At 37.8% G+C, this 20,647-nt stretch overlaps 1 long non-coding RNA gene across 2 annotated transcripts; it reads right to left on the reverse strand.

Annotated features, from left to right (window-relative positions):
• Positions 1–6,861: 6,861 nt before the first annotated feature.
• Positions 6,862–15,943, reverse strand: LOC135303276 (uncharacterized). Of its 2 annotated transcripts, none has more exons than XR_010364726.1 (3): positions 15,821–15,943; positions 9,917–10,090; positions 6,862–8,456 (listed from the first exon to the last, which is right to left on the reverse strand). It is a non-coding gene; the product is annotated as an uncharacterized LOC135303276 (long non-coding RNA). The 2 variants fall into 2 exon arrangements; XR_010364727.1 differs by lacking the exon at positions 6,862–8,456 and adding an exon at positions 8,467–9,809.
• Positions 15,944–20,647: the final 4,704 nt, after the last annotated feature.

Genomic DNA, 20,647 nt, shown 5'->3' on the forward strand with positions numbered 1-20,647 from the left:
CTATATTTAAAGGCCTCAGGGAGATGAATTTAGCACATTCATAAAGAAGTTTTTCCAGCAGTTAATGAACTTTTTAAGTAGAAGTTTTAGTCTAATTGCTGTCTGCAGTATAGCTTTCTCTGTTAGATTGCTGAGCTCTCTTATTCTAAGATCATACATATATAAGGCAGACAAGCCACCCAAAAAATATTCATTTTCTTTTGTTGCTTTTTGTCGTACTAACAACACTCTATTTATGTTGGTTATTCCACTGTAGATATGTTATAAATTGGATTTTTGTCTCCATTGAGTTACACTGCATAGTTCTGAATCATGTTCTTCACTGCTTTCCAAAACAGAACTTCTCATTCCAGTAGTCTGTCCTGCATTCTTGACTCCATGATTTACTGTCTGCTATTCTGGTGTATTAAATTCTGAGCTCAAGGGACTGTGTTTATCAGGACACTCAGAAAACTGTAGAACTGCCTTGTGTTTATAATTTAGTATGCCACAATATATTTTTGTCATGGGTAACTTTCTGAAGCTTTCTGACTTTTATTTCTACTTTTATTTTAGGACCTTCAGAGCTAAGATGCACAGAATCAATAATTTTTTTAAATAAAAGTAGATAGAAATTAGTCTTGTTAAATTAATTCTCTTCTGCCGCAGTGCTGCACATCTTACAGAGGCACTGTGATTTAACATAGGGATGATTTCTTCAGGTTCTATTCCTTCTCCCTCTTTTTTAGCACTTCCTTTCCTATGTGACATCCAACTAGGATGTGAAACAAACAAATATTACACTGTTCTATGTACATTCTTGTTCAGGTTGCCACCCTCTGAGAGGTGCTGTATTCCTGCTTCCCTGACTACTTCTGTTGTGATGGCCCATGCTAGGATGAGCATGTTCAACTTGGGATGGATGTTTAACTTGGGATGGATGTCTCAGATGGAGCTCGGTGAGGGGCAAACACAGGTGGCTTTGGGGCAGATGTGGAGGGAGAGCAGGATCCTGAAGCACAGGGAAGAGACCTGCAAGCTGCAGCAGGCAGCACACACCTCAGCTGGTGACTGCCACCCTGGCTCACTGCAGGTGCTTACACCATCCATTCTGCAGCTTGTGGGCTGCCTGTATTCATTCCACAATTTATAGGGCACTAGGAGTGGGCTTTGCCCATCACTGAATATTCCAGCTTTATATTCTGTTCATATTGCTGGCTGAACTTTTTGTGACATTATGAAGGAATACAAGACATTTCTAAGTGAAGATGTATTGCATTTATCACCCATGTAAATGTGGGTAATACTGAATTTATCTATTAAACAAATTCTCTTGGTGTAAGTGGACAGTTTTGTCCTTGAATTTACTTCAGCTGTAACCAGAAAAACATGATTCTGTAGAAATTAGCAATGAATTCTGCAGTTATCCAGTCTTATGTTCTAGAATTTTTGTCTAATATTTCTGTATATTGAGAGGTATTGAAATAGAACTTACAGCAGAAAAAAATAGGTTCTCTCTCTCTGTGGAGAAATGTCTTTTGATTTTATATAGTGAAAATGGAATTCAGAAATAGAGAGAAATTTTGAAATAATTCAAAATGTGCAATGAGACCAAAAAAAAAAAAAAAAAAGAAAAGAAATTATGGCAGTAATAATCCTTTGTTAATCAGAGGCAGAACTTGGAGCTGAATAATTGGCTTGGTCTCACTTTTCTCCAATTTGATTGATAAAAATTTCACTTTCTATTGAAATTTAGATGTATCCTGGAGCAAAATATCACAACAAATATATCTGAGGAGCTTGCCTAGAGAGTGGACTTAGAGGCTTTGCATTCTTCATCTTCTGGAGTTTAGAGATTTTGCTTCTTCTCCTCTAGCTGTCCCTGGGATATCACTCAGTAAGATTTCCAGTGGTACAGAACAGACTGTTTTACAATGATTGTCTTTCTCCTTGAACATAGGATAGGGACCATCAAGATCTTTCCCTAGCTTGTTCTTTGCCTTTCATGGTATTTTGTCTCCCTCTTCCTTTCTCTCTTGTTCTCCACCTTAGCCCATAAAATTAGAAGATCTGAAAAACACTATGAGTGTTTCACTGATACAGTCTGGACTAGCTACTGAGCAAAGAACAACATAGTGGACTCCTGCAGCAGTTCCTCCAACAGCTGTTTCTGCATCGCATTTGTCTACAGAAACATAACAAACCCCAATAATTAAATGGATAATCCTCTTGTGTGGAGAGGCAAATAAAAAATGTCAGGGAAAAACCTGCATGGGGATTAATTACTTCCAGTCATACAAACCTCTCATTAAAGCAGATTGTCCAGCTATTTGGCTATGTGCTGGACATTTCTAAATAGTAGAATATTCGTAGAAGTTGCTAAAAGGTTTCTCTCCTGACAACCTTGAGTGGGATGGAAATGTGAGAGAGATGCCTGAGCAAGCAATTATCATCCTTATTGCTTCTGTCTTCCTCAATAACCTTAGCATCATTAAAGGGCAATAACGAAGCAGATAAGTGTTATCCTTTGAAGAGGCTTAAAATACAGGAAGAATAAAACAGAGCTGCAGAGTGACTACTTCAGTTTGCTTTGCACAGAAATTTGTTTACACTGAATAATTCACATTTGGTGCAGTCACAACCTTTTCATCTCTCAGAAAGCTTGCACAGCCTGCAAACAAGCCCATTACATTAGAAATTCTTGACACCTTGAAACTGAGAGGAAATCAATGCACTTGGGCAACTCATTACATTACAAGGTACAAGTCATATATTCTATAAGCTCATTATTGGCATAAGACCCATTAAAACATTTAGTAAACTTATCATGAGTACAGAATTTGCAGCTGACATTATTTCAAGTAACAGTCTATTTTTTTATGCAAGGACTAATTTCTCTTGAAAAATTGGCCTATTGCTAGTTAGCAGTGAAGGATTTAGAGAAGTAAACTTCACCATGAAGTTCCTTGTGTATAAAAAGTGGCACAGTCAGTTTCTCTTATTCCTTAGGGCTTTTAATGGCTTTCTTGCTGTATCAGAATGCAATTCAGAAATTCTTCCACAGGACAAATTCTTCTAGGAAATCCTTGAGTTCGTTTAATGGACCTCTCAAGAATGACAGCTTTCCATCCTATTCCTAAGTTTTTACTATGAATATGTTATTATGGTATTCACCCATATGAATACCAAAAAATGCACTTTTTTTTCTTATTCTTTCAAATTTACTTTAAGCAATCTTTTCAAAGCCTAACTGAAATTCAGAGGTTCAGAAACTAACTGCTTGTCCATTTTAATTTTGATCTAGGTAGACTTGTTGGACTGTGGTCTTGACAAGAATCATTCTCTGCAGTGCACGTCATCACAGCACAGTTTTAGCTGTGACAATCCTATGGGGAATGTGGAGCCATGTCCAGTATGAGGACCAGAGCAAAGCCAGGCATGAAAAGACAAAGAGAAGTTCATCTGGACTGCAACATCATCTGTGAATGGAGAAAATTATGGGATTCTCAGTGGTCACCTCCTGATTGTCAGAGCCCTTTAAAACCCCATATATCATAACTTGCTCCATTGGCAGGTGGCATAAATAGCTCAGGCAGCTTAAGGGGCTCAGTGACAAACTGTTGTCCCTTGAGTCTACGTTTGAGGAACAGAAGAGTTCAGGGAGATGAGAGGGTAAAGTGACAAGGTTTCAAGGAAATCACAGAATTTCATCTTCAGGCTAAGATGCACTCCTAAGAAGGCTGGAAATCTCTTGTCAGAAAGCAATCAGGCTAGAAAGAGGGCAAACCTGACAGAAATGCCCAGTGAAGCTGTCCTCTCACATTAACCACAGCCTCCCAAAGGCTGAGATCTCTGATGGTGCTCTGTTGGAGTCTGTGTGCCTTAGAGACCTGGCACTCAAGGAAAACAATGCATTTGTGATGCCAGAAACAAACGTGTGGCACTGCCCCTGCCAAATTCTACACAGCAGTCTGGAGGTAGATTCAACATTTAAGGAATGTGGGAATATATATGAGAGAGGGAAGGGCAAATCATGTTCTAGACTCAGAAGGAAAGCTGTTAGGAAGGGCTCTATGGACTGAGAGACATTCAGATGGTAGACGAGTACTTGGTGTTTATTTTTCTCAGAAGTGAGAATGGAAGAGACCTTCTGTGCTTGCCTAATCAAGCTGGGTAAGCTACAGCAAGTTGCCCAAGACTGCATTCACTTTGAATATTCGATTGCATTGAGTTTTGAATATTTCCAAGGATGAAGGCTTCACGGCTTCCCTGGGAAACATGTTCCAATGTTCAGCTACAGGAGAAAAGTTTCATATTTTACTGTCTCGAGATTTGTGCTCATTGCTTCTTGTCAGTAGGCACTAAGAAAATCTGGGTACATCCTTTTAACATCCTCCCTTCAGATATTTATACATTTTGATAAGAAGCTCCTTGAGTCTTCCCTTCTCCAGGCTAAACTCTCCAAGTTCCCTTCCTCACACAAGGATGCCCTTGGTCATTCTTGTGGCCCTGCATGGATAGCCCCAGGATGGCCATTTTCTGGCTGGTTGGATAATTCAGCTCATCAAACCAGTGTCTTCTTTACCTTTCCTGAAGCACTGACAGTTATAAACTGATGTTCCTGCTAGTAGTAATTTCTCTGATGTTTAGCTCATGAACTTGAGATTTAACTCCTCCTCATGCTGATGGTTAGAAAGAAATTTTATCACAGGTCAGAGTGACCAGAAGATATTTATGGGGATATCAGTTGAACCAGGTACTTATATAGAAAACATCTCACAGACAGACTGGACTCAGAGAATTGTTCTCTTTCCTTTTAATGAGAAGTCCATGTTACATGGTAACATTGAATTTTAATTCTTGTTGTTCTGTGGAAACCTGACAGCCAAATTATTATATTATCACTGAAGTAGGAGGTATTACTGTAATTCCTTTAAGCTGTTTTTCTTCTGTTGCTAATGATAATTTTAAAGTAAAATTTATATAAATTTAAATAAAATTGATGCTAACAGCAGTTAATCTCAAAGAAGAGAGCAAGACCATAAGCACTGCTGCAGGCAGTAAATCACATTTAAAGCTAAGTAATTGAAAGTGGGGCTAAGTGACACCTCATGTAAAACATCAGCAACTGTCAGAACTCTATGCTAACTTTTTTTCCTCTGATGTTTCTAGCTGAGCTCCTATATTGGCTTGTCTATACTTAAAGTTATTAAAACAGAAATTAATAACAATTGTTAATACACTGGAATCTTAATTTCTTGGAATCTTCTTGCTGAGGAAGATTTTGTTAAATAAGAAAAACAAACACTGCCAATTTACCTGTGAAAAATGTAAAATTGCATATGTATCGACCACATATTTTATATATACTGCTGTAACACAGAAGTGCAATAGGATACAAAGGTATGTCTATTTTTCAGCAAATGGCTCATTCCTGCACTACTTGAAAAGAGGAATTAACTAAAATTTAAAAAAAAAACACCAAAAAAACAAAACAAAAAACCAAAAAAAACCAAAAAAAAAAACACACACACAAAAAAAAAAAAAAACAGCTTAGCGTCTCAGAAGCTTAATTATTAAGATACCACAGAAACTGGTATTTAGTGGGAAGAAAAGTCTGAAGTGGAAACATGGCTTGGAACTTAATATTTAGAGGATGAACTGTAAGAAACTGAATGTTTAATGATCAGTTTTGTGGGTTTTATACATTTTCACATTTTTAGTTAGAACCTGCCAAGGTAAAAAAATCACAAAACCAAAAGCTCAGTTTTACAAATGTTCCTTTTCAATTGCATAACTGCTTGTCTTTTCTTGTCAGTTTTCTTGTCAGATTCAATTCCTTGGCACTAACAAGTCCCCATCTGAAAGTTGCAATGAAAAAAGCATCAAGTAACTGAAATGCGGCTAGGAAATGGAGAATAGTGTAAACCTGGTGAGCAATTCCACAAAGTCTATATAATGTTTCTTGGAAATATTTGAAAGACCAAAGAAAGATGGATTTACTTGAGAAAAAAGCCAAAAAAGACAACTAGAACAATATGAAAGGCTGGTCTAATGCATCTGGGCAGTCAAAAGGCAGTAAAATCTTTGCCATCTGGTAATGAAGAAAACAACAAAGGACAGTGGAAATCAAGAGGAACAGCTTAGTTTTGAGACAGATCATCTCAAAAACCAACCAACCAAATATAAACAACCCCCCCCCCCCCCAAAATATCAAAGGAAATAAGGAAACCATTCTATAATAAGGAAACCATTCTACAGCTCTTGCATGAATCAGTATTTGGTGCCAGTTTGTCTGACATACCCTTCAAGAAGATTAATCACGAAGGTTCAATATTAAGTTAAATCTGGTAAGTTCAGCCATTCATGGAACTTTTCTAGACTGACTAAAATTCTGAACATTTTGTCTAGGTTTGCACCACACACATTGTAAAACCTGGAATTAATTCTTCAAGAGTCTGTCTACTGCAATTGTTCTAAAGCCTTGTTTAACAAAGGGGGAGAAAAATCTGTACGTGTTCCCAAGGATAGCTAAATCTCTGAAAATTATGTAAAAGGATGGGATGTATGAGAGAGGGAGGGAAATGTGCAATTAGCTGTTCTCTGAATGATCCTAAGCAGAATGATTGGAACTAGAAGATCATTGTGCAGCTCTTCACTGTTACCTCAGTAGGCACAGGGCTGTGCTGTGCTATGTTCCACTTACACCTTGGCCTTCAGGATAGTGTCATGCTGTGCATGTCCCTGTGCCACAGAAAAATTTATGCAGCTAATGGCAACAGGGGCCTGTGGGCAGAGCCAAGCCAGCAGCAGCCACTGCACCACCTGCCTGTCCTTGCCTTTATCTGAAAACTGCAGCAACAAGTTCTCATGAGAACTTTCTGTTTAACAGTAAAAATGATGAATGGAGTTGTTTCCTTTTGAGAAAATCCTGCAAGAGCTCAAAGGCCAAAATGCTGTATGATCTTTCCTTGGATGGGATCTGCACAGTGTGCTGTGTCCTGATCAGAGGTCTGTTGATGCTGTGCAGCTCAGCGCTCCCAGCATCTAAGGGGATGTAAAATTATCTGTACCATCCTCTCTTTCTTGTGTTAGTGTAAATGAAAAGTGTTTTAAGAGATACTTGGCAGAGTCTGAGTCCTTTTCCTACTGGGATCATACTGAAAACCAGGACCTCCAGTGGAAAAACTGTAAGAATACATCAGTGAGAAGATGATAGGTCAGCAGGGAAACAGGTTTGTTTAAGGATTCAATGTAATATTTCTTATAATGCAATATTACATTCTAATTAAAATTATCTGCCTTCAGGATAACTAAAATCACTTCAGAGAGGTTACAAGATGCCAACATTTCTCAGTTCCACATGGAGGTACTCATGCTTTCACCAAACCTAAGTCTTGAGTTTTGCTTTGCTTAAGAAAAACTTTATGTGAAACTCTTCATTAAAGTATCATTCATGGGAAGATTGCGATTAGCTCCATCAGGAAAACTACAATGCACACTCTCAAGAGAGAAGGAAGGAGGCAGCTTTTTGCCTCTGCTGCTTGTGAATTAACAGCCCACTGTAGCAGACTCCACTGAGGATGGCACTTTAGGAATTAAAAAATTCCATGTTTTACAGCTGGTTGCTGACAGCACCATGTTCCATGCTTCTTTTTCAGTGGCTCTGTAACTTCCTGCCTGTGCCTTTTCTGCCCCAGGCCATATTATCCATTTTTCTTTTTTTGCAAAGTAATGATGTAAGACTCAGTCTTTTGACATCCGGAAACCTTCTGTACATGCCTGGAGCAGCAAACCTGAATGTGTCTGCCAGAATATGCAAGGCAGAAATGCATCTGCTCCCCAGTTATGAAGTGGCTTCTTTCTGAGGGATTCCCAGTACCAGCTCATTCTGTGTCACATTTCACATTGCAAAAACCTGCAGCAGTTTTCTTCCCACCAGATATATTTTAAATAATTTTCAATTTCAACTGGTGTCACTTTGGCATGATGAATACTTTTTTTCTGCTCACAGTCATTCATTTTATTTAAATGTTTTTCAGCATGTCCACTTTTTCTTATATACCAATGCCTTTTTTCATCAAAAGGTTCCATTAAATATTTAAGTGTCCTAATGATACCAATGCAAGTCTAGGAAGATGTAGGCAATGCATTTGCCGAGAGCTGTACCAGAGCAGCATTTTAACTCTGTGGTTCAGATAAATCTTGCACCCTTCCACTCGACAGTGAGCAGCTTCCAGAACAGAAGTCTGGGTCTACATCAGTTTTCTAAGTAGGAACATTACCAAACTTGGCCAGCATTTGGAAACACGTTCTTCTTTGGATCCAGGAGTTTCTATTTTAGTATTGAATTCAGCAAAACCCTGGAAACACTAACTCATGAGCTTCGAGAAGTGCACATCAGGCTAACAGTCCAGTATTCCAAATTTCTTATTCTTTAAACAGGATATATCCTGTCTGTGAAATCAGTTCCTTGACTACCTCACCAAAAAAAAAAAACTTTTTCACACACTTCCCCAAAAATAAATTCTAAATATTCTCAGACATTTTAAAATAATCACCAAATCACTAATCTAGCAACAGTGTTGTTTCCTTGCCCAGCAATAATTTCCACAATATCTGTTGCTGTGCACACTAAATTGTGCTTCTGAGCTGGTGCACCATTGGAGGTCACCATTATAACCTGGGAAGCCCTTCCCATAATTTCAAAAATCACAGATAAAAATATACACCCTGATATCATACTTTTGTTCTTCATCTCTTGATCTCAGCTCCGAGTGTGATGCCCTTTGAAGCTGTTCCCAGTTACTCCGCAAAATGCCCAGTGACAACAAAATCTCTCTCTATATTTATGTGTAGGTATACACAAAACCACATATACACACATATATATACACACTTTGTGAATATTTAAAAGCATATTTATATCTATATAAGCATACCTCTGTACACAAACACCTAGCTGCAAAATTTGACTGCAAAGGCTTTTCAAAGACTGTTTCAGATCCTTCTGTGTTTAAATACTGTTTCCCACACTGACAGGTGGTTTCAAATTAACATCTGCAGACCTTGCATTAGTACTTGCAAAGTGTTTCATTTCCTCAGGATTAGATTAAACACTTTGTCCAGAGACAGTGGAAGCAAATTCTGCTTCCTGTTGAAAGAATTCTGCTGTTGCTTTGATGCATCATGAATTTTTTGTTGCTCTGTACTTATTTACTCAACTCCCCAGTGTAAAACTAACCAGTCTATTTAGACTCCATGTCTGCTCCTTCTACCTTTTCACTTGCAATGGGTTTTTACTTCTGCTATAAACTGTGACCAGTTTTCAGTTCTGGCAGATGTTGTATGGTTTCTTGATCACAGCATGTTTTTATATGCAGGGGTCTCAAGTTCTACAGTTTATCTAATTTTGTATTAATTGACTGATTAATGGATGAGTATTCAGATTTGTCCAAAGGTTAGCTGAGGTGGTACTGATGCCTTCTTTTGGGTCACAATGCTAGTACTATGCAGATTTTCAACCACACTGAGTATGGTTCTGGCTTTTGTTTGTTTCTCCCTGCTAAATTTTGAGCAAAGTGGCTATGATATAGTGCAGTGTTATGTTCTCTCTCCTTTACTGTCTCTCACTGAACAGAAACAAACTGGAAACAATTTTTCTATGTGTTTGAATTAGAGGATTCCAGAAAAAGTAAGAAGCTGTGCTTTTAAAATTATTATTACTATAACTAGTAGTATCCTATTTAGTCAGCAGTTTTGTCATATAATACTATATTTCTTTTAGCAGCATCTCCTTTCCCCTTTATTCTGTCCTCTTACTGCTGCTCCTGCAGTAATAAAAAAACAGAAAAAAAAAGAAACTGGAAATGCCCAAGAGAGTCATGGCACCAATCCACCAGAGTGGGAGAAGAGATTTGCTGTAGGGGAAACAGACCTGTGGTGGGAATGAATCCACACGCTCCAGTGATGATAACTGAAGTTATTTTCAGCAGAGCTGTTTCTCACATTACGTCTTTGCTGTTTTGCCATGGGGGTAGGCAGCCATTCAGAGACATGGAATCTTCTTTGGGCTGTTATGAAAACAGCAGATGCCACCGCTGGTTCTCCACTGGGACGGAAAAAAGTGTTCCGTAAACAGAATGGTCCTACCTAAGGCAAGTTTTATATTATATTGAGAGGTAAGTGCCACTCCTTTCCTGTCTTTCATCAGTTCACACTGTATGAAATAGTAAAACTGCCAACAATTTACAGAACACCTTTCATCTAGCAGCATCCCAAAGCCTTTACAGAGATCAGTTTCCCTACTGTTAAAACATGACAATATTTAGCATCCAGTAACATTATACAAATTCCAGGAAAGGAAATGGAACACTAACAAAAATCCCATACTCAGACGAGGCAAAAGTTTACTGTTTTTGGAGAAATAAACCTTCAGTACAACCTAACAGTGCTGTCCATAAATGTGCTTCAAAATTGCTCTTGAGACATCTACATTTTGGAAACAAAAGCATATTCAAGCTTCATAGCCCATGCCTACTTAGCCTGCCAGAAAACTATTTCATACTTTGTCTTTTTGATGAACCAGCCAGGAAACTGTGTCAAAATAGACAGCCATTTGCTAACAATCCATCATTCAGTCAAGGATGGTATGCAGATACTTTGTACATAAAGTAAGAAGGCACTGTCATTGCCCTGAATAAAATACAATATAAGCATAGAGAAAAAGCAATTCCAGCGGAAACAGAGGAAGAACAGCCAAAATATTTAAATGAAGCAAAAACATCATGGGTACCAAATTAGAGGGACTACCACAAAATAAAGACATGATAAATAAACATTTACCTGCACTAGGTTCTATTTGATCATTACTCTTGTGGGTTGTTTCTCTTATTAAAATCAAATGGTAGAAATTGAAAGGAGATGATGAAGATGTAAATATTATTGACACAAACTACAAGATGGATTAGCATTAGTGAGAAAAGAAGGGAAAAAAAAAGGAGATAAAGACATTTGAGCAAGGAAGAAATAACCTATGCAACATGACAAGCTGAAAGAATCACCTTAGGACCACAGAGCTAGTAAAAGTAAGGGAAAGAGTATTTCATATCCAGGCAGGGACACCTTTTCATATGTTTGAATTCATCTGTTTACTCTGTTCCTGAGGCTTTCTCTTTAGAACTAGGTTTTTGTCACCTGAATGGTTTTTTTTAACAGTCACTTAAATTTTGCTATGACTAAACTGGCTATTATAGAGATATTAGTGTGCCATGCTATTCTAATTCAGCTAGGTCAAATTCTTGCTCTAAACCTAAAGGATGAAAAATATATGAATTTTCATCTGCAATATATGAAACAGAGTGGTAGGAAACGTCTGCCTTGGGGAATTGGTGTGATTCCAATGGCACAAAAGCATCCTTCTGCTATTTGATAATTATGAAAACTTTTTTTTTTTTTTTTAAAGCATCAGTAACAGCTGCTGACTACTAGCAAAACGTCTCACTGTAATAACCTACAGAAATCGGAGATTTTTTAGGGGTAGCGTCTTGGGCTGCACCTGGCGCTGAAGTTTAAAGCTCTGCTGCCATCTGCAGGGTCTGTCCTTTCTGTCACTGCGAGCTGGGAGTCTTCTCTGGAAACTTCCCCATCGGAATCACACTGCAATCAGTATGTCAGACTCCATCACGACTGCTCTTTTGTTTAAATCAGTCTCACTTGGACCCAAAAAGGCCAAATAAATTCAGGGTTAAACTGTAAAGAAGTCCAAGAAAAATTTGGTCTATACTTAGCAATTTATTACAATTACCTTTTTATAGATTATGTAATTTCTGTAGTCTTATTTCTAGTATGGCAAAATATATCATTACCAATTATCAAAATTCTGGAAACTGATTAAAAATTAATTTTTTTTGAACTTCTGCTCTATAAAGAGAGCTGTGATTGCTTCTTAACATGGAACAATCCTACTCTTGGCCAGGTGACCATTTTCAACAAGTATCAGTCCAATGTAGTCTTTAGATCCCCCTATTGCTATTAGCATACTTCAAAAAGCCCTTCATATCTGACACAACACTGAGCAGTTTCAACTCTTACTGAGCTTTGGCTTTTTATGTCTTCTTCCTGCATATACAAACCACAGCTCTGAACCACATATTCCACAACTGTATTGCTGGAAAGAAAAATAAAGAGTTGAAATATAAAGATGAGGATGGTTTTCAGATTTGATCCCTCTACATTGCAGTTCTAAGAGCAAAATAAATGAGAAGGAGCCAGCACACTTGCATTTACAGAGACTAAGAAAATTTCTTCTTTTTTTTTCACCTGGAAGTGCTGGCTCCTGAGGTACCCTTTTACCAAGCCTGAGAAACAGTACTGGAGACAAACAGATTTTATTGCTGATTCCATTGAAGTTCTGACTTACCTTTGGCATCTAACAGATTGATTTGTTTCCAATTTGGAGAGTTAATTTTCAGATCATTTTCTGATTCCTCTTGATTTTTTTTTTTGCAGGGTTCTCTGTGCTACATCCAGCATGAGATCATTTTGATAACAGAATTAAATATTTAGGATAGCCAGACAAGATTTTTCTTTATACGAAGAAAAGGTAAGATTAAGTAATCCTCATCTTCAAATTTGTTTTGTTTGGAAACTGCTTTGATTCTAAGAATGACTGATTTCATGAACAGCAGCAACAGCAGCTTGTGGCTGACAAATGTCAGTCTTGAAAGCATTTGAGATTTAAAAAGTTAGAAACTAGCACTGATACTTTATTTCCAGATTTGTTTTTTGTGATACAATCATTAGACACTGCAGCCTTGAACCTGCTGTCAAAAAAAAAGAGACTGGAATCATAGTAAACATCATAATGTTTTTTCTGTACTGGTAACATGGGCTACAGACCTCCTGAGTGACTGACTTAAGTCTAAAAGTGTCATTGTTTGGCTCTGAAGCCCTCAACCCTAAGAATGCACAAGTTTCTCTATAAACTGTACCTGGTACTCTGGTTAAAAGTGGGCACGTGCTCTGACAGGTGGTGTCCACAGCCTGCAGGTCCTTCAGGAGCATCCATCTGCCCTGCTGTGGGTCTTCCATGCACAGCAGGGACTATTCTTCTCCATAGAGCATCTGCTCTGATCTTGGTGTCCCCTGTCTTGTTCCTCACTCTGTTTGTTTCCTTCTCCTCTCTCCCTTTAACGTTTTACACTCTTTCTAAAATACATTTCCACAGAGATGCCACCAGCTTGGCTGCTGGCTCAGCTGTGTCCTGGTGGGGTCTGTGTGTGGCTTTCTCCAGCTGGCTGTGTCCAGCATGGGGCAGCCCCTGACCTCTTTCCACAGGGGCCACCCCTGCAGTTTCTCTCTGCCCTGCTACCAAGACCTTGCCACCCACATACAGCAAAAAGTGACATTATAAATTACATAAAATTAACTTTAACTCATGTAGTTGTTGTTCCTGGTCCCTTCTCTCTAGAGACAGGCTAAGATTATGCAGTGGAGGAATGACTGCAAGTGGGGCATTGTGTGACACTTGCTACAGAAAATGGCAAGCAGGTAGTGTTGGAAATAGGCTGAAGAAAAAGATAGTCTTATGATTTGCACAGTTGACATAAATGAGTGGTTTGAGTTGTTCAAAGAATCACCAGCAAAGGTATCAGCAAAAGCAGGCTTAATATTAAAGTGAAAGCACAACAAGGTTTGTTGTGGCAAGGCCCATTCTACTACTTACTACATAGTTAAAGGACACAGAGAAAAATTGGACTGAAATCTAAAAAAATCAATCAATCTAAAGCTAAAATCAACCAAAAATTGTCTATGAGAAGTCTGCACATGGAAAAGGGTAAGGATAGAAATGCTGGAGGATGAAAAGGAGCAAGGAGACCCTCCCATTGAGTCACAAGGTTCAGGATAGACCCCTTGGTAAACCTCACCCTGAACTTGACCAGTGATTTAGGCCTAAAGGTTTTAACAGCACTTCAGCTTAACAGCGCTCAATCAATAGATCAATTTAAACAATTTAGCAAAATATTAATATAAAGTTTATTATAGCACAACAGTAACTCACAGTTACTTACACATATAAAGTTGTAAAGAAGCTGAGAAAGTAACATTCATAGTACACTTGCTCCAGCATATTCACACCTCCACACAGGCAGTGACCTAAAGGAGCATGTACAAGGTATGTATATACCAGTGAAAAATCCCCTAGAATTCAGCACAATACTCACATCAGGTGCTTTTGTACCTTCTCCATGGATAAAGGGTTGAGCCTCTGGGAGTGGGGGTTTCAGCCCAGGCTCCATCACAGCCACTCAGTGGCAGCACTCTAAGCATAGCAAATTTGAGAGTTTGCTGGTTCTAAGAGCTGTCCCACTGAGGAGAGGACTTCTGGCTGTAGCCCAGTGCAGTCCAGGAGAGCACAAAGGCGCTCACTCTCAGGACCACTGCTTATTTTAAAGCCATTACAAATTGCTTTAGACACAGGATTTTCCATCCTGACCGCAATTCATGCTGGAAAAGTTCCTTGAAGGTTTGACAATAGAAATGTTATTCCGCTTAGGTTGTTATTCAGGCAGGAAAACTAAGTTTCCAAGGCTGTTTGTCAAGAAACAAGCTCTGTAGCCAGCTCCCAAGTTCCTGGGAGCAGGTGCTGTTTCTGATAAACTGAGACGAGCTGAGCACAGGTGCTGCTCATCAAGGCCTAAGGAGCATTTTTGGGATCATGGTGTGGCCTGAGGAGAAGGGTGGGGTGTGTTACACCACCACAGCAGTAAAACTGTACTCTGGAGAAAGATTTCATCCTGATCTTTGCCATAAAATTACTAAACAGTACTTAGCAGCTCTTTAAAACAACAATGACCAAGTTCTCTATGGCAGAGAGATATTTTTCCTCCAACACTGTGACTCGCAGCTAACAACCTAACTGAAGGAGCACACAATCAGATCTTTAGCCACAGAGGCAGATACCTAGAACGAGACAGGTATTCTAGGTATGATAGGAGATAATGAGGACCATGGCATAATCCTGAGAGGATTTACAGAGGGTAAAATCAGACAATTGCTAGCTGAGGTCCAGCTAGAGTTTTAACCACAGACTAGAAATGCACACAGTGCTGAGCTGGCCCCTCCAAAGCTCTGCACCACACTGCATCAAAGCTGACAGACTTCACAGACCTGAGCTGACTCTTCACAGCCTCTGAACTAATGTCTCTGCATCACTTTGTGACCCAGATAATTCATCCATACATCAGTAACAACTGCACATCCAAGGATTCTCAAATTGTTTAATATCCAGGTCCCTTTTCCCAGAATTTTCATTTTTCTGTGCTCTCTTTGCTACACAAAATACACACACACACTCCCCCTCCATGCCTAAACTTGAGACTACATTTTCTACTACCGTGTATGAACTGGCAACTAAAAGGTACTTGTCCAACATCATGAACACCTTCTCCTGGACAAGCCTGAGAATTTAAAATTCAGGATTAGGTAGCTCACTCTTGCTCTGGAGAACTTGCTCAAGGTTTCCATTGTGTTCTTTAAAAGCTGTAATGCAGCTGGAAAGCATTTTCCATTTTGCAAGTCATCAGCCAGGACATCTTAAAAATGTTAAATGATTTGTTTAAATTAAAGTACTTGTTCTATGCTTGAGTTTAATGCTTTATACCAAAATCAATATGAGCACAATGCAAATCAGGTCAGAGAATTTAAACAATTGAAGAATCTTTGTTCTGCTTTTCAAGACTTCAGACTATTTAGTAATAACTTCCTTCTAAAGAGTAAATAATATTTCTACTATCCCTATATTCTACACTAGAAATCCAAGGAAAAATAGATCACTCACCAGTCTTTGCAACTGGAACAAGCCCTGTCTATTTTAAGCAGGAGTAGCTTAACAATGTTAGGCAGTAAGGTAGAAAAATCATAAAGAAAGGCTTCATGAAGTCAAGCCTACTCTCCTTTTATCAGTGGCTGGCCTTGTCAAGCTAGTACTTTGCAAGTTCCCTTGTGAATGAAATCCTGGTGTGAGCAGTTTGTTAACATAACAATCTATTCCTGGGTGAAAAACAAGTTGCACCTGTATAAACTGTTTTACACCATTAGAAAGAAAAATTAAAACTATCTCTCACAAAGAACTTTTCCTGCACGTACACACTGGGGGTTTGAGTGACCAATCAATACAGAATAACAACTTGTTACTAACCAATAAAGTAATTGGCAAGAAAGCTACTAACGAATTGGAGTCACACATGAGGTCTGTAAAACTCTATAAAAAGGAGTTATGTGAATAAAGAATGGGCTTTTTCCACCATGAAGAAAATGGAGTCCTGTGTGATTTATTCCCATAGGCAGATTTCCCAAATTTTCAATTACTGAAATAATATCACCTATTGGCTCATGAAGTGCAGTGTTATTTACATTACTTTCAAATGCAAATGACAATGCCTCTTGCTGAAAATTGAGTCCAAATCTGAAATCACTTACCATTTTCCAGTCAACTAAAACAAGCATGCTTTTCAGGAAACTCAGATTGAGATCTAGGTCTGGATTAGTGACTTCAGGACAGTTTTCCATTCCCAGATACTAACATTCAAATACTTATTTTTCAGCAAATGTCAAGCCAATTCCACCAGCCACATTCACAGCAAAACCCAAATGAACACATGGCAGCACTTTACTAATCTCTCCCTGCTGCCTGTTTTTCCCATCGGGGTGGCCCTGCTTCACAGATTCTTGTTGCTGTGTAGTTTAACTTGCTGCACATGTAGGACGTCCATTATTTGTTCTACATGCCAAGATTACAGTAAATGTGCTGCAGTAAATTCATTAAGAAACTCAATTTGTCCTCCTTTTTGTGTTGCAGGCATGGTATCTCAGCAACAGTCATGCCTGCTTTCCCTCTGCAGATGCTGTGCTGACTCACCTACTCCTTGATACAGCAGCTTTATTTGGCTGTGCAGCCCAAGTGCACACATAAATACAGCATTTACTTCTCCTTCTGTAGAGCACTGAACCAAGCAACTTCCAGAGGATGAAATATGGTGGGTGGGTTTGCCTTTTGCTGGGCATGTGCTGCTATGGGCCCGGGAGGTAGGATTAAGGTACAGCAAGAAAATGAGTTCAAGCTGTCAAGTCAATAACCTATGAAGAAATTTTTGGTTTTGTTTCACTTCTGTCAGCTGATGTACTATACTTTTCTCCATAAACAAGCAAAATTCCCATGAATTCTTTAAAGATCATGCCATGCCAAGCACCAATAACCGTATAAGCTGTTACTTGAAAAAGAGTTACGGGCAGTAAAACATTGTAAAATAACCTACATGGATTTTAGTAAAACGTATAGATTTTAAGCTGTAAGTTGAGAATATAAGAGCTGTCTGAAGCTTTTAAAAATACTACTTTTTGGAGTAAAAGTGATATAATGTGCCTTTTTAAAGGCACATTATATCAGTCACTAAAAGAGAAATAGCTCTGCCAGATAGACCACATGAAAATGCAAAACCAGTGAATGTTATACAATACAAATGCAAAACAGTAAGTAAAATGCATATCTTATTTTAATTTTCACTTTTCTTTTAGGTTTCTTCCACTTTTCACTGCTTGTATTGCTTCTGCTACTTGCAATTCTTCATTGCTTCTGGTAATCTCAATAACTCTTATCTTGACTTAATAATCTGTTCAGTTAATAGAAAAATCAAAACAAAACAAAACAATCAATTGAATCAACTGCAGAACATTTTTCAGAATGCACTAAACTGAAAAAAGAAATAGCAGATTTAAAAGGTTAAATATAGCTAGTTAAATACTTCCTTATCTTTTAGTTTTGTTCATTTGTAAATTTGACTTATTGTGTATACTGTCTTTATTCATCAGATAAACTTTATTATCTTTATTCATCAATTACGAATTCCAATTTCATAACCATTAATATCACACATTCTAATACAGCTGTCAGCTTCTCTCTCTCTGACCTCTTGTATAGAGGGTGATGAAAATGTCTGGAATATCTTCTCATCCCCTGAAGAAATGTAAGAACTGCGCTCCCAAATGGCAAACTAAACTGCCCAGTGACATCACTATTTGGATGAGATTGCTCTGGAGCCCAAGACCCAGGAAACCAGATTTGAGCTGGAGAACACTAATCTGGGGCCAATATTGGACCAGCTATGGTATAAAGAGGTATATCCAATGCTGAATAAATGAGTAACAGATAGTGAATGCACTGGATTTATCTCTAGAACAAGGAGAATCAGTTCTTGTACAGCTCTTGTCAGTTCTTCATACACTGTTGTTTCACCTTCCTTGTAATACTCCTATAAACAGCATGAGACTTAGGGATTTCAACAAATATCTGAGGAGAAGCTGTGTGTAAATGATTGTTACAGAATGGCGTGTAATTAAAACACTAACCCTTAAAAATTGCATCAAAAAATTGTGTCAAATCATTCTGTAAATACAGCTAAATAGTTTCCTAAAAGGGCTATGGAGATCATCACAAAAAAAACCCTTCTCTCTATGAGCCTATAATTTTCTGTGGTGACATACGTGTTTACTATTCTGGGCACAGATGGCAGTCCTGTGATGAATTTTGGAATTCAATATCCAGTATTCTGCCCATTAAAGTTGGCTGTTGTGTGAGACAATTCTCAGAGTCTAGGTTTTTAGGCTAAGAGAAAAAGAAAGTGCTCCCTGGAGAAAATGGGTATTGGATAGTGTCACTTTGGTTTTGCCCAAAGGGAGTTTGAGATACTTGCTCTTCCTCCAAGAATTGATCCTTTTCAGGTATTGTAGAATCTCTGCAGTAAGATTAGCTCTGTCTCTGGAAAAAGAAGGTGGATCTCATCAACAAAAACCACTGTATTTCTACATGTTCAGGAGAAGAATACACAACTTCTGTACTTATAGAAAATGTTACGAGAAATTGCTCCCACAGTCATGGAATAAATAATAAGCCAATTAAAATAAGTGAAATTATGTATTTGTCTGGAGCTTGGCAACATGCCCAGCTCTGCTGTATAGATGTGAGATTCATAAACACCTCTTTCATCAAACTGACATTATCCCCCAAAATTATAAGAAGAGACAGTTAATATGACAATTGAGATGTCAGAAGAAGAGATTTTGATCAAGGATTAAAAAACCCTATTCATCTACTCTACAACAGTGCTGATAGTACTCTCTGATGGTTTTGCTGCCAAAATTTCTGAAGTGAAGTAATCAATAACGAAATCAAGTAATCAATCTCTCCAAATTATATTATACAGGAAGAAAACTAATTTTCAGTTACTGGACACTATAGGAGTCTAGAAAATGAAGTGAAGGGAAAAGCCTGTACTCAACTGAAGCTGCTGAAACTACAGGGGAAATCTAGGTCAGCAAAATTCAATTACAAGAGCTGTGTAAGCAATTGAAAAAAAACACACTAATATTCATTAGAGGAAAAAAGGGATTACTTTGACTTTCAAAAATAAATTTAAATTTGAAAGCTTAAACAGTCACAAAATATATGTTTGAATGTGATTATTCACACTTTAAATTCTAAATGGGAAATGTGCGGGTAAGCTGCACAAGTGACAATTATAATGCAGAAACCATACTGCTTTAGCACTGAATTAATGTTATAATTTGAATCATGAATATCCACAACAAATTGTTCATAAAATATTCACGGAAAAACGTTTACAAAATAAATTTACAAACTCGGGCAATAAAGTTATTGTGAAGATTTTTCTGAGCATTTTGCCAACAGAAAAAAGAAATAAATGTACTGAATAAATTATCCTCCAGAAATAGCCTCTTATTTTGTGATTATTGTGTAGATTGGCAAAAGTAACAGAAACTTTAATGAAACTGAGTATTAACATTTTCTTGTACAATTTATTTAAATTGGAAACTTTAAGGATTTTTAAATTGCTGTAACTTGCAAGTCTATCTCATTTTACACAGTTGATTTGGGCATATTATTACTACACTGGGATGGCCTTGTCCTAAATAATGTTCTAGGGAGAGAAGAATTGTATATCCTCTAAGGAAGGGGATGTTTTTAATGTTTTGAAAACTACTTGAATGCTCTTGTCACTATTGGAATAAATTTTCTCACGTCACTTGAGGTAAGATATTGTGTGAAATCTAAATATTGGTCACCCTGTCAGAAACCGGTAGAAACAGAACCAGATTAACAGACTTCAGACAAATGCAGACTAATGCATTTCATTTTGCAAAGATATTTACTGGCAGCTCCATTTATTATGCAGAGCGTAACTTTAAACGTTTTGGGGTAATACCAAAAGATTTGGGGCTGAGTTTAAGTAGACTGTTATTTTTCTTTCATTTACACTATTTTATAGGTATTGATTCTCAAACCAAACAATGCTAGGTATCCATTTCCTATATATCTGGTGTTACATGCACATATCCAACACATACAGATGTTAAAAATAAACATCACTAGCTGATCGACTCTGGAACACTTTAAACTGAAGTGTTGTCCATCAGCTGAGATCTTAGTATTGCTTAGCTACAAAAAACAACTCTAGACTGCTGTTAGAAATGGCATATATTTGGCTAAAAATAATGTCTTCTAGAACCAATGCAAAGAGGAGTCTGAATCCTATTGTATCAAACACTTTGAGTTATAGCTGTAAAAATATCTCACTAAATACCATGGAAA

This window comes from Passer domesticus, chromosome 6 (assembly GCF_036417665.1).
Source record: "Passer domesticus isolate bPasDom1 chromosome 6, bPasDom1.hap1, whole genome shotgun sequence".
In the NCBI taxonomy this organism is placed as follows: Eukaryota; Metazoa; Chordata; class Aves; order Passeriformes; family Passeridae; genus Passer; species Passer domesticus.